Source organism: Triticum aestivum, chromosome 2B (genome assembly GCF_018294505.1).
Source record: "Triticum aestivum cultivar Chinese Spring chromosome 2B, IWGSC CS RefSeq v2.1, whole genome shotgun sequence".
Classification (NCBI taxonomy): Eukaryota; Viridiplantae; Streptophyta; class Magnoliopsida; order Poales; family Poaceae; genus Triticum; species Triticum aestivum.
In genome coordinates this window covers 195,320,650-195,333,058 of record NC_057798.1, presented here as the reverse complement: position 1 = coordinate 195,333,058, position 12,409 = coordinate 195,320,650, and the positions used below count along the sequence as shown (strand labels likewise).

At 50.0% G+C, this 12,409-nt stretch overlaps 2 long non-coding RNA genes across 2 annotated transcripts in view; both read right to left on the bottom strand.

The window, feature by feature from the left end:
* The window catches only part of LOC123044314 (uncharacterized), a 38,341-nt gene that overhangs the window by 11,685 nt on the left and 14,247 nt on the right, over window positions 1–12,409 (bottom strand). The gene's annotated exons all lie outside the window — the stretch shown is intronic.
* Window positions 9,740–12,403, bottom strand: LOC123044313 (uncharacterized). The gene is made up of 4 exons (XR_006419969.1): window positions 11,884–12,403; window positions 11,603–11,683; window positions 10,925–10,984; window positions 9,740–9,966 (listed from the first exon to the last, which is right to left on the bottom strand). It is a non-coding gene; the product is annotated as an uncharacterized lncRNA (long non-coding RNA).

Below are 12,409 nucleotides of genomic sequence, written 5' to 3'. Positions count from 1 at the left end.
TTTTTTTTTTTGAAAGAAGAGAAGAGAGAAGCGCAGAGAGGTTGTTGATATAAAAGATTTCACTCTTTTTTGTTGCGTGATATTTGGAGGGGGTGGTACTTCCAGATAATGTGGAGATGAGTACGGGAAGGTTACCTCTTCGTGGGAGGTGGGAGGTGGTGGACCACCCACAACACATGTTATGTTTCGTTGCTACATATCCGTTGTTAAAGGTGGGTTTTTGTTGTAGTGTCACCGACCTCGGGCAGGATCCGAGGACATGTAGATGGCACCCGACTTTATGCGAGTTCCTTGTCGATGGTGGTGTAGAATGTGCTCCACCTTTGAGCTAGCTCCGCATTGGTAGCGACGTATAGATGGTGCCCCATCTTCACCGAAATCTGTGTTGACGGAGGTGAAAAGGGATCCCCGCCTAGCTGAGCTTTGTGTTGACGAAGGTAGACGGCGCCCCGCCTTGGGGGTGCACCACGTCAACGAAGGTGTAGATGGCGCCCCGCCTTGGGAAAGCTCCGCGATGAAGGCAGTGTAGATGTCGCGCCACCTTGGGTGCGGGAGTTGCAAATGGCAACATGTCTGATGGAGATCCATGTTGACGGAGGTGTAGACGGTGCCCCGCCTTGGGGTCATTCCATGTCGGCGATGGTGATGTCGATGGGTCCCGCCTTGGGCAAGCCCCGCGTTGGTGGTGGGGTGGATGGCGCCCCACCTCGGGCGAGCTCCATATCAACAATGGTGTGGATGGAACCCCATCTTGGTTGTGCCTCGTATCACCTCGGGCGAGCCCCAGTTGGCACCTGCATTGACGACCCTTCGCCTGCAGAGGCCCGGGTGGCGCATGGTACTGAGTGGATGATGTAGCCTTGTCCGCCGTCACCTAGATTTGTGAGTTGTGACCGAGCTCCCCGCCTAGAATGGGACATAAGTCGTGGTTGAAGTGTTTGCCATGGAGGGTCCCATGGCCGCCATCGTTGAGTAGGTCTAGGCTTCCTCTCATCATCTTGATGTCTTCACCACCGGTTCCAACGTGGGGGCCTGTTAGGATGCCCCCGCTCCAAGTGGTGGGTTGGTGAAGACTGTCATCGAGGCGTTCATGTTGAGGACAATGACTTGGGGAATGGCGCCTCATCATACCTGCAACCTGCATTGATGAAGTATTCGGCGCTTCTTGATAGTGGTGCTGCCTAAGGATATTGTTCACATTTTCCTAGAGTTGGTGAAGATCCGTGCTTTGAATCCTGGCCACCTAGTGTTATTGACTTGCAGGAGAGGATAGAGAACCTATTGTCGTTGCGAAATGATCGTCCATCGACCGCCAGGTTGTGGAGGCATGCCTCCCATGCACCTCATCGATGTTGATGGAGACTATAGGGACTTGCACACCTATAGTTGCGTAGAGGATATGGGCTTTTGGACAAGCAAGTATTCACCATGAGCCTACGCATGTTGTGGGAGATGGCCTCCAAGCCTTCATGCAGCTTGACCTCGGTGCACCATGGTGTGTTGGCGGCTCCGAGTGTGAAGCCGCGGTAGAGGCGTGAAGGGAAGCCGCACTTGCTCGCCTGTTGGTGGTATTATAGCGGAGGCATTGAGCTCCCTCCACATCTCCACGGATGTCCTCCCATGTTGACTCCTTCAATAGGGCGAGGCTTGAGCATAAGCTCAACGATGCACCTTCTTTGCCTTGGGTGTTGCCCGCCTTTGCACCTTCTTGGACTCGTAGTTTGAAACTAAGCAGATTTCGAGACTTGGTGCACGTAGACTTTGGCGCCAAGCTCGATGACGGTCATGGACGGTATTGATCCAAGTTGAATCACCACCGGCTCGAGTTGCTGCCACGGGAAAGTCCACCATCTTGAAACACACCTTGATCAGCGGAGCCCCCTGCCGATTCTTTAACATGCACCGTGCTATACAAACTGGGAGATGGGTGAAGACGATTTCGATGACCACAACGAAGCAAAGATGGGAGGAAAACCAGGTCCCACCGGGCGTGCCAATTTGTTTGACACGAGAAAAATCTTAAAACGCTCGGGATGAAGGAAAGGGAAGGAGTATGGATTTCTCTCATGCGCCGGGGAACAATAAAAAAATGCGGGCGTGCCAGTGTACCGTAGTACACAAAGAAAAGTGGTACAGGAAACAAGTATTTCATTTATCTCTTTGGATGAACAAAATTAAAAGATCCCATAAAAAATGGTTGTGCTCCGTGGCCTACTAGCGCGGCCTGCCTGACTATGGCGATGTGCGGTCTCCTGGTTCCCGGGGCCCCGAAAAGCTCCCGGTTAATTACTCCCGCGGGTTGCTCCGCGAGATACCTCCGATTAAGCCGTGTGGTCGTCTTCGCTTCGCGTTCTCTATGCATGATGATGATGGCGTGTGTAGGTGTGGGCGGCGGCAAAGCCCGTGTCCTCGTCGGTACATGTGCCGCTCAAAACATGGCTTTGTGCTGGCCACGTCCGCCCTCGCCGTCGCGCCCAGCCGGTGTTGACAGTGTTGATGTAGTCGGTGTTGAAGTTGCATGGGTCCTGCTCGGCTCAGACTTCTTGACGATGTAGCGGCTTCGTCGGGGTACGCAAGGGGTTGCCTCACGGGAGTATTCTTTTGTGGATATTATCGTCAGTGTAAAACCAACGCACGCTCGCATCGGCATGGCCGGTGTGGTTGGTGTCTCGTCTCGACAAGAGGACGAGGTTACGGCAATCTGCGGAGACAAAGACTCCGCCACACAAGGCCGTCAGAGGTAACGTCTTAGAGGGGCATGTTGATGCCTCGTCTCAACTAGACGCCGTATTCGGTGGTCTGCTAGACAAGGAGCACACCGCCTGTATGGTGAAACCTTTATGCCATGAAGAGTGCACCTTGTCTCGGCTGGACGCCGTATTCGGTGGTCTGCTAGACAAGGAGCAAACCGCCTGTATGGTGAAACCTTTATGCCATGAAGAGTGCACCTTGTCTCGGCAGGACGCCGTATTCGGTGCTCCAACAAGACAAGGGCAAAGCATCGCGGTGCCGAAGAAAGGTGACATCATGGAAAGGTGCGGTTGATACCCCGTCCTAGCTAGACGCCGTATTCGGTGGTCTGCTAAGACAAGGGGGACGCTGCCTCTACGCCGAGTGTTGTACGCCATGAAGAGTGCACCTCATCTTGCCTGGACGCCGTATTCGGTGGTCCGCCAAGACAAAGGAAACACATCACATGATCGTGGTAAGGGTCGGTGAAGACGTGTCATCGCGTAGCACCATCTTCTTCGTTTCGTGGGCTCCATGTTGCGGGCAGCACCGGGGGCGTGTGTCATCTTCATGGACTCCGCGTCGCGCGCTCCGTCTGGATGAGGTAGACATCGGTGGTGTCGTCCTGCGAGCTCCACGCCTCCGTCCACCGCAGCACCAGCTTGTTGATGTTGATGATGGACGTCGTCTTGGCGAGCTCCGCGCCTCCATCCTCCATTGCACGGTGGCGGCATCTTTGGGCTCCACGTCTCCGTCCTCTATGGCGTCGTCTTGATGAAAAAGACGACGGAGCGTCGTCCGGGCGAGCTCCATGTCGCCATCCACCGAGTCACTATCTTGACGAAGTGGACGCTGGCAGCGTCCCTCAAGCTCCACGACACTATCTTCTGCAGCACCGGCTTGATGGCGGTGGCTGCGGCGAGCTCCTTGTCTCCTTGTCACCGGGGTTGAAGAAGTAGGCGATGACCACCTTGTTCTAGCATGCATTCGTGTGCGCGAGGGCGCCGCCGTCTTCATTGCATCTGGTATGAGAAAGAGCGCTGCTTCGTCCGCGGCCACCTCCGTTGGGCGCGTCGTCCGCCGCCTCGACAACACCTGGTACGAGAAGAGCGCCTCTTCATCCGCGGCCACCTTCGCTGGGCGCGTCGTCCGCCGCCTCGACGAAACATGTATAAGAAGAGCACCTCTTCCTCCGCGGGCACCTTGGTTGGGCGCGTCATTCGCCTCCTCAACTGCTCCTAAGAAGAGCGTTGCATCGTCCTCGGCCACCTCTGATAGGCGCGTCGTGCAAAGGTCATTCTGCAAAATAGATGATAACACAGAAAAAAAAAATTATTGTAGCGTCGTTGCGCATGGTGTATGCGCCCTCCTGGATGCTCGGTTACCCACTTGGAGTACATCCTCATATGTGCATGGCGGCTGCCACACCGATGCTCGGCGCCCGTGCCACCGCCACGGGCGCGTCCTTTCTCCTCGATACCTCGAAGCTGCCGCCAGGGCACGTCTCCTCAATGATACACGGCACTGCGTGCGTCTTGGTGCGTTGGCTGCATAGGTGGGTTGCTGCGACGTGATCTTCCGCCGACTAGCTGCGATGTGGTGAGTTCTCTCTCCTCTTTCTGCGGTCTCTCCCGATGCTGCCACCACAGGTGCGTGTCGTCGAGGGTGCGAGCGCCTCCCATGAAACCTGATAAAACATTGAGACAAAGAAACAAACAAATAGATGAGGGCATCGTCTGATCGGCCGCACCGTTGCCGCAGCTGCGGACGTCATCTCTTGCTGGGTGGCATATCCATCCAGATTTTCTGAACGCCACCACCACGGGCGCGCATCTCCTGGGTCTCCCTTCGTTGCGGTGGCAGGTCCCTCCTAGTGCGCGAGCCGTCCCGCGTGCCTCTCGCGTGAAACCTGACTGACAAAAACACACACACATATATACTATATATCAAAGGAGTCAGCAAGGCATGCGTTGCTGCCTGTTCTTCATCTCGCCGAGTGTCTGCTTGCCATCGGCAACGCGGCCACTGCCGCCGTCCCCGCGGACGCGTTCTTCTTCTCTACTGTCGCGAAGCTTCCGCCCGGCGCCGCTGCGATCAGCACGTGGCAGCGAACACGTAGGCCGCGCCTTGCAGCGCCCCCGTCGCAGCCGTCGGCCCATCACATAGCTTGGAACGTAGCCAGCGCCATCTCCGACGTGGTGCGCGTCCGCCGGATCTCCTTGACGCTGCACCACGGGTGCTTCTCCTCTCGTCGATGCTGCCTCCCACGCCTCTTCTTCTCCTGCCTTTCCAGTTCAAAACCTCGTTTGCATTGGGCACATCTTCCGCGGCCGCCGTGCTGCTCTTTTGCGTGGGTTCTGGCTTGTTGGCTGCGTGGGCTTTCCTTTCTGCCTGAGCCTCCTCCGTGCTCTGCCTCCTCATGTATTTATAGGCTGAGGTGCTAGGGTTTGTTGGCGAGTCGACGTTGCAGCCTCCGAGTAGAGGTTTCCTTCCCATGGTTTCTTCTTGACGCACAAGCCTGCACCAAACTAGGAAACTTATCTGATACGTACCCTCATATATGCCTTTCTTTGACAATCCTTGAGGTCGGTTGCATTTGTTTCCAAAACTCTGATGGCTTGCCGAATATATGTATGGATCCGATTGCCCTCGGTCATATAATTCCAATCCTCGTACGTGCTAGATGTAGTTCACACCCATCAAGACACACACATATTTTATGTACCTGTCCGAACATCAAAAAGAAGGATACGTAGTACATGTATATCGGGTATTCAGATACGTAGGTGTGCCCTTGCCGAACGGCCTGTAGATACTTAAATACATACATACATGATGTATACACATGAACAGGTATTCGGGTATGTATACACGCGAGCTTGCCGGCCGATCGAGACACCCGAATACCGAATACATATATGTACAATGCTAGACCACTACATATACCCTACGTGCATGTGGACAGGACATGCATGCACACGTATTACTTGTACCAAGTTTGATTTCATGCACGTGCATGTGCAAGAACGTGGGGAGCTTGCCATGCACGCTTGTGCCATGCTAAAACAATTTTGTACTTACCTCTGCATATAAATTGCCCTGCACCAAAACTCACTAATAAAATTATTATATTATGCAGCTGTGCATAAAAACCCGTCGAACAAATGCCCCCTCGTCGAGTTGAGCTTGAGCGCGAAGCAACTCGAGCTTGACTCGACGAAAATTTCTCGCTCTTTCCTTGGCGCATGATTCATATGCAGCCTGAAAAAACGGTTCAGAGTTCACATCTCCGTGACGAGCGTGCGCGCCATTTCGAAGCCGATTGATTAGTAACGACATGTCTTAGTGTAGGTATGTCCATCCACAGATATGTTCTTTAAGGAGCTCGTTGGATCGTATAACAGGCACGATGCTAATCAACGAGGCAACCCTGTCTCGTCTTCATTCCATGGCGAAATAACATGCCTTATCCTGAAAACAAGAATAAGCAAAATTTACCAATCTTGTCGCGACCGCCTTGCTGTTGCAGTGCCAACCGACTAGACTGGAGGGTTTCACAGATTCACGTTGGCCGCACTGGCGTGTTGCACTGCTCCCATGATCTTTATGCGTTGATGTAGGCGGGGCATCGGTAGACCGTCGGCAGCTCTCCTTCATCGAGAATCGCCACACCATTCATGGCGAGGCAATTTTGGTGGTACGTCGGAATGCCATCGGCCTTATGAATGATTGAAGGGTCGATATTGCCCCATGCTTCATTGTTGTTGGAGACGGGGCCACAAAGACATCTCGGTGCCACCTTTGTGAGCGCAGGTATTGCCTTCTGGTGCCCATCGTGCATGTCGGTGTAGCCCATTGCTTGCTGGGGTGTCTTCGGCGTTGTCATGGACACATGGGTATTGCTGCCCCCAAACACCCATGATGTAAGTTGATGTAGTGGTTGTTGTCGGAAAGCCGTCGACGATGACAGGGAGTGCCTCTCCACGGCTGTAAAGATGTTTGAGGAGCACAACTAGGAACCAACGAAAACAGGCGAAAAAGAGAAAGGGAAAAAAATTGTGGGTTTTAAAATGTTGGCTTTCCCGTTATACACGAGCTATACGCGTGATATCTGAGAAGGCTACCGAAGGACTTGTCATTGGGAACCGTCGAAAGACCTTGACGATTGCAACTCAACAACTTAAATAGCTTTGGTGTACGTGTATGAAGACGCCGTGTTTCGGGATGCTTCCGAGAGGCAACAAAAATTCACACTCTAGCCCATCATCATACTGAGGGCTCCCACAGCTCAGCATGCCCCCTGCACACGCCCCATGAACCCAGAGACTTGGGTGTGATAAGTTCAGGGTAAATGGTTTTGGGACAACGGCTTGGCGATTTTTCTTCATGCATATTGAGGGGTGGTGAACAGTTACCTCCCGCCTTCCTTCTAGTGGGTTCCTTACTTCTTGGGACCGCTTGATTGCTTCTTTGACTGTTGGGATTTTATTTCTTGAATTTGCTTCTTGTACTTTCAGAATTTCATCTTATTGCTCACGTGGATGATTGATTGGCCGCAGACTTCACTGACTTGTTTTGACATTCGGCTCAAACTTCTTGGGGATTCTTCTTCCAGGATTCTTCGGGACCCACCTTGAGAACTTGGAAGGGAACTGTTCACCTCTGTGGACTAGGAAAAACCCTCTAGCACATTATCTGGGGCTTCTGGTGGCGCGCCCCAGGGTTGCCATGTGACTACGCACCAAACCAACTTGTGTTGAGTTAGGAAGCCCTCCATGATCTTTTCCTATAGTCTTCCCTGGAGTGCGAGTCTCTGTGAACACGAGGCATGCCGGGAAACATGAAGAGCGTGGGTTCTCAATACTCAGAAGTGCCCAAGTAATCATCTCTGCTGCCTTCGGAAGCATACACCTGGTACGTGTCATGCATTGTGGGCATAGGAGCCGCTCCACCTGCAAATCGACACATTGTGCCGCCCTCCAACAAGTCCTAGGGTAGCCGAAACTTCAATGAACAGCGTAGTGTGATAGGGGAAAGCCATTTTTTGTTGGACTTAGTCCATAAAAAAATGGGGAAAACTAGATATATCCATGAAATGCTAAGGAGAATGCATCATGGATCCGAAAGCCCACAGAAAAAGTTTCCCCAATGAAAAAGCAAAAGAGGCAAAATTTTAAGAAAAATATTTTTTGAGGAACCTTCCGTTGATTGGGGGCATAGGTCGGACTCCCGGGAATCGACGAGCTGGTATGCTCCCCCGTCGTAGACTTGCTCGATGACGTATGGCCCTTCCCACTTTTGCTCGAACTTGCCTTTCGTCCTGTGCGTCACGACGATGGGCCGCCTAAGCACAAGGACCAACTCGCCTTTTCAGAAGACGCGTTGCTTGACAAGCTTGTCGTAAGCTCTCACCATATTCTGGCGGTAAAGCTCCAGGTTCTGTAGGGCATGAAGTCGCCCCTCTTCAAGGGCATCGAGCTCCTGGAACCGCAGTTGTACTTGTTCGTCTTGGGTGAGCTCATCTTGGATGGCCACCCTCAAAGAGGGTAGCTGAACCTCTAGTGGTAGGACCGCCTCACTCCCATAAACGAGAGAAAACAGAGTCGCCTGTATTGGCGTACGGACTATGACACGGTACACCCATAAGGGCTTGAAGATACGGTCATTCCAGTCTCTATGATTCCTTGTCACCGTCTTCTTGAGTATCTTGCCGAGCGTATTGTTGAAAGCCTCGATCGCGCCGTTAGCTTGAGGGTAGTAGTTGGTGGGGATGTGGTGATGAAGTGAAAAGGGAGAGCAGTACGCCCATCACTCCGGCTCTGCTTAGCCGTATTCCTTCGTCTTGTCATTGTCCTATGATGAAGTGGGCGGTCTTCGCCTCGTCGGTGCTCGGCCTGGTGGTGTCTGCCTTGTCGGTGTCGGACTGGATGACTTGCCTTCGCCTCGTCGGTGCCTGGCAAGATATGGATTGCTTCATCAGGAAAAGACATGTCGGTGGTGTTTAGCATAGCCTCGCCGGTGCTAGGAGGATGTTGATGATGTGTGCCGATGTGGATGTTGGGGTAGATGTTGACGATGTTGCTGCCTCAAAAAGCGGCAACGCAGGATTAGCATGAAACCATGCAAGGTGGCCTTGGACTGGCTTCGTGTCAGGAAAAGTGTAGAGATTGAGCTCTGCCTCAGTGGCGGTGTAGAAGGTACGCCCGCCTTGGGCGAGCTCTGTGTTGGTGTAGATGTCGCCCCCCTTTAGGAAAGCTCTATGTCAGCGACAGGGTAAATGTTCTTCCCACCTCAGGAAGGCTCATTTTCCAATGGCGTATATGGCGACCTTAGGCATGTCCAACAGCGTAGATTGCACAACATCTTGGGCGTGCTCCGCATCGACGACAGTGTAGACCGAGCCCTTCCCTGGCCAAGCTCCGCGTGGATGGTAGTGTCGACCAAGCCCCGCTTAAGGCAAGCTCCACGTCAATGCTGGCGTAGATGGTGCCCCAACATTGATGGGCTGCCTGTCCATGGCGGTGTAGGTGTCCCGCCTTGGGCAAGCTCCATGTTGCCGGTGGTTGACGGAGCCCCACCTCGGATGAGCTTCATGGAGGTGTAGAAGATGCGTGCCCTTAGATGAGCTCCGTGTCGGCCACGATGCAAAAAGTCCACACTTTAGCAACGCATCGATGCGTTGTCGTAGGTCCATATATGCGTTGCTAAGGTCTACCCCAACGGATTAATATGCGTTGCCGTTGGTGGCGTTGCAATGGTCTACAACAACATATATACATCCGTTGGTAAACCACGTGTAGAAGCGTTGCAAAACAACAACGTATAGAGCTGAAGCATAGCAACGCTTCACATGCGTTGGTGACTACCCCACACAAATGAGTTTCAAATGGACATGCCATATCATTGCAACGGCTAGATGCTTTGACATATGTAAACAATTTAATGGTATCTTATATACTATGAACCAAAATTATTAGCCCAATGCAGATGGATAGAAGCGAGAATACAATAAGCAGGAATCCTCATAATATATTAAAAAGAATGTATTGCATTACAAAGAACACGATACAAATATTACATATGTGAAACCATCTAGTACTAGCCAAATTCTTGACCATTCAATCAACTATATTGTTTGAAACATTACACTTGAAAACGGCATTCTAATTATCTGGTAAAACAGCCATTCTTGACCTTGCAATCAACATCCATGCATCTTGAATTTATCTTGGCAATCTAGAAAAACAAAGGAATAAGATTAGTAACTTATGATACAGAGTATCAATAGAGCAGAAAGTTATGGCGAAGGCAAAGAAAGGTTGAGGGTCATGACATTACTAGCTCTGTATGTAGAAAGAAATAGTACTATTCTGTCAAAAAAAGGGAGAGTACTAGCCTACATCTGACAAACACTTTTGATTCTTGTTTTCCTATGAACAAAATGTTATATGTCGACTGAGTAACATAAACCTCAAAAGAACATACTAAGTAAGACACGAGGAACCCCTTAAAAAATCATGTAGATATTGTACTTAAAAGAAAATAATGCGCACCTGGCTAAATTTGGGTGTGTCTAAATTAGGTATTGTGATACATGCTCACAAATATGACTTACACATTGATTTACATATAGAAGTGGGGCTAACTAATAATGTGAATACAAAAAAAATCAACAGGAGTTTACTAATAAAAATGCAGATGCAACCTATATCTGTGTACTAAATAAATTTTGCATCTTGCATAACCTTACTATATGAATCATCATACTAAACACTAGCAGATGGGACATCACCATGCTATGAAGTACAAACACAGAGACTTCAAGTCTTGAAAATTCCTGCAAACTGATAACATTCTATTGTCTCAGCTGCGGCTTGCACGAGTTCTGAACTCGTTCAGATCAGAAGCTGCATATTAAAACACTAAGATGTTTGAACAATTGGATGAGCCTATTCATTTTGAACCATCAGCATGTATTTACTACAGAAATGATTATCTAAACATTATATATGTGAACAATGATATGAATTCTGGAACCAATTAAATGATAATAGGTAACCAATAATCTTGATTATACATACATAGTTCAGTATTTAAATTTTCCAGAGGCTTTAAATTATTTTTAGGGCCTCTTTATATAAGTGTTGATTTTTATATCTCTTAATTGCAGTATGCACAAGTCCAGAAGATATACCTGTTAAGAGAAAGAACAAACAAACACATGTTGGCTGAAGCACGTAGTCAACTTCAGAACCTGTGAGGGAAGATGAAACTAAAGATTATACAATAAAAAGAAATATTAGGACAGATAGATGCATGTGGGCTTATTCCTATAGTACTACACAAGCGTGTGACAGAAATCTGTAAGGATTCATAACACTAATAAGGAGAGTTTTTTTTGTCTCTTGAAAATAATCATGATGTTATAGATAATATTGCTCGCCTATTAACTGATACTTGAAGAAATGTTCTTTGACGACATGTTCATGTATAGACTATTAACTAGGATATCTGGAGGTACCATCGACTTATTTAACTAATCTACCATGATCATCCTCACAAAGATATTGATTAATTATCCACGCACATAGGATCAAGAAAATTACAGCCTAATGCATCACAAGAAAGAACTATTGCTGAAATGCTACAAAATTTATTCCCGAATCAATGGGTATAGAGTACAGACAAGTGGTGAATCGCTCAAGCACAGAAGAAAAGAGTCCATCCCTGAACATCTAAAACTGGGGTGACAATATGCTTCTAGGTGTTACACTGATGATTTATTGCAAATTATTTTAATTGTCTGCTATTAGAGAAGATCTCTGGTACAACATAAAGGTAGCAGATATAGTAATAACACAAGGGATCTTACAGGCGGTAATTTTGAGCCTGTGACCACAGAAGCGTTGTTGTCTCTGCAGCCTGTAGATAAACAGATTGGAATTTGAACATCCTACATGGAACTTACTGTGTTATAATCTTTAGGAAACAGGGTAAATTTGTCAAGAATATGCTGAATAAATCTAGCAGAAAATGAAAGAATCCATCAATAAGTCCAAATGATGTATGCTGCTTCAAAATCATTTTTTGATCCGGGTCAGTTCCCATTATCTCAACATTGTGCAAACATTATTCGAAGGAGGAAGGCCTTACTGAAAACTGAACCGTCTGCCATCGGTCGAGGTAGTCGAGGATGTGGAACAGGACGGTCAAGGACTCGATGTGGAACAGCACGGCCGAGCCCGAGCCGGCAGCCGCACGCGGGGTAGTGGGCAGACAAACGAGAGGAGACGTGGGAGCCGCGCTAGCAAACCATGGCGGCTAGGGTTCCTGCGGGGGCGCGTGCAGGGGCGTGGATGACGTCGCCGCGGCAATGGATCAGAGGATAGCAGTGAGGGGTTCCCGAGCCCATGAGCGGGTGAGCAGGGGAGCGGAGGACGTCGCGGCGGCTGGGGATCGGAGGAGAGCAGTAAGGCGGAGCCGGGAGGTTGAGCGGCAGCACGGAGGAACTCGCCGCGGGACAAGAACAGAGAAAAGCAGTAAGGGGGAATGGGATGGTGAGCGGTGGCGCAGAAGAGCACTGGATCTAGCCGGAGTCAGAGTTTGTGGCGGCAGCTTTTGTGGCCACGAAGCTCGTGAGAAAGGAATCACCCAATCAGCGCAGAGAGGTTGTTTTTTT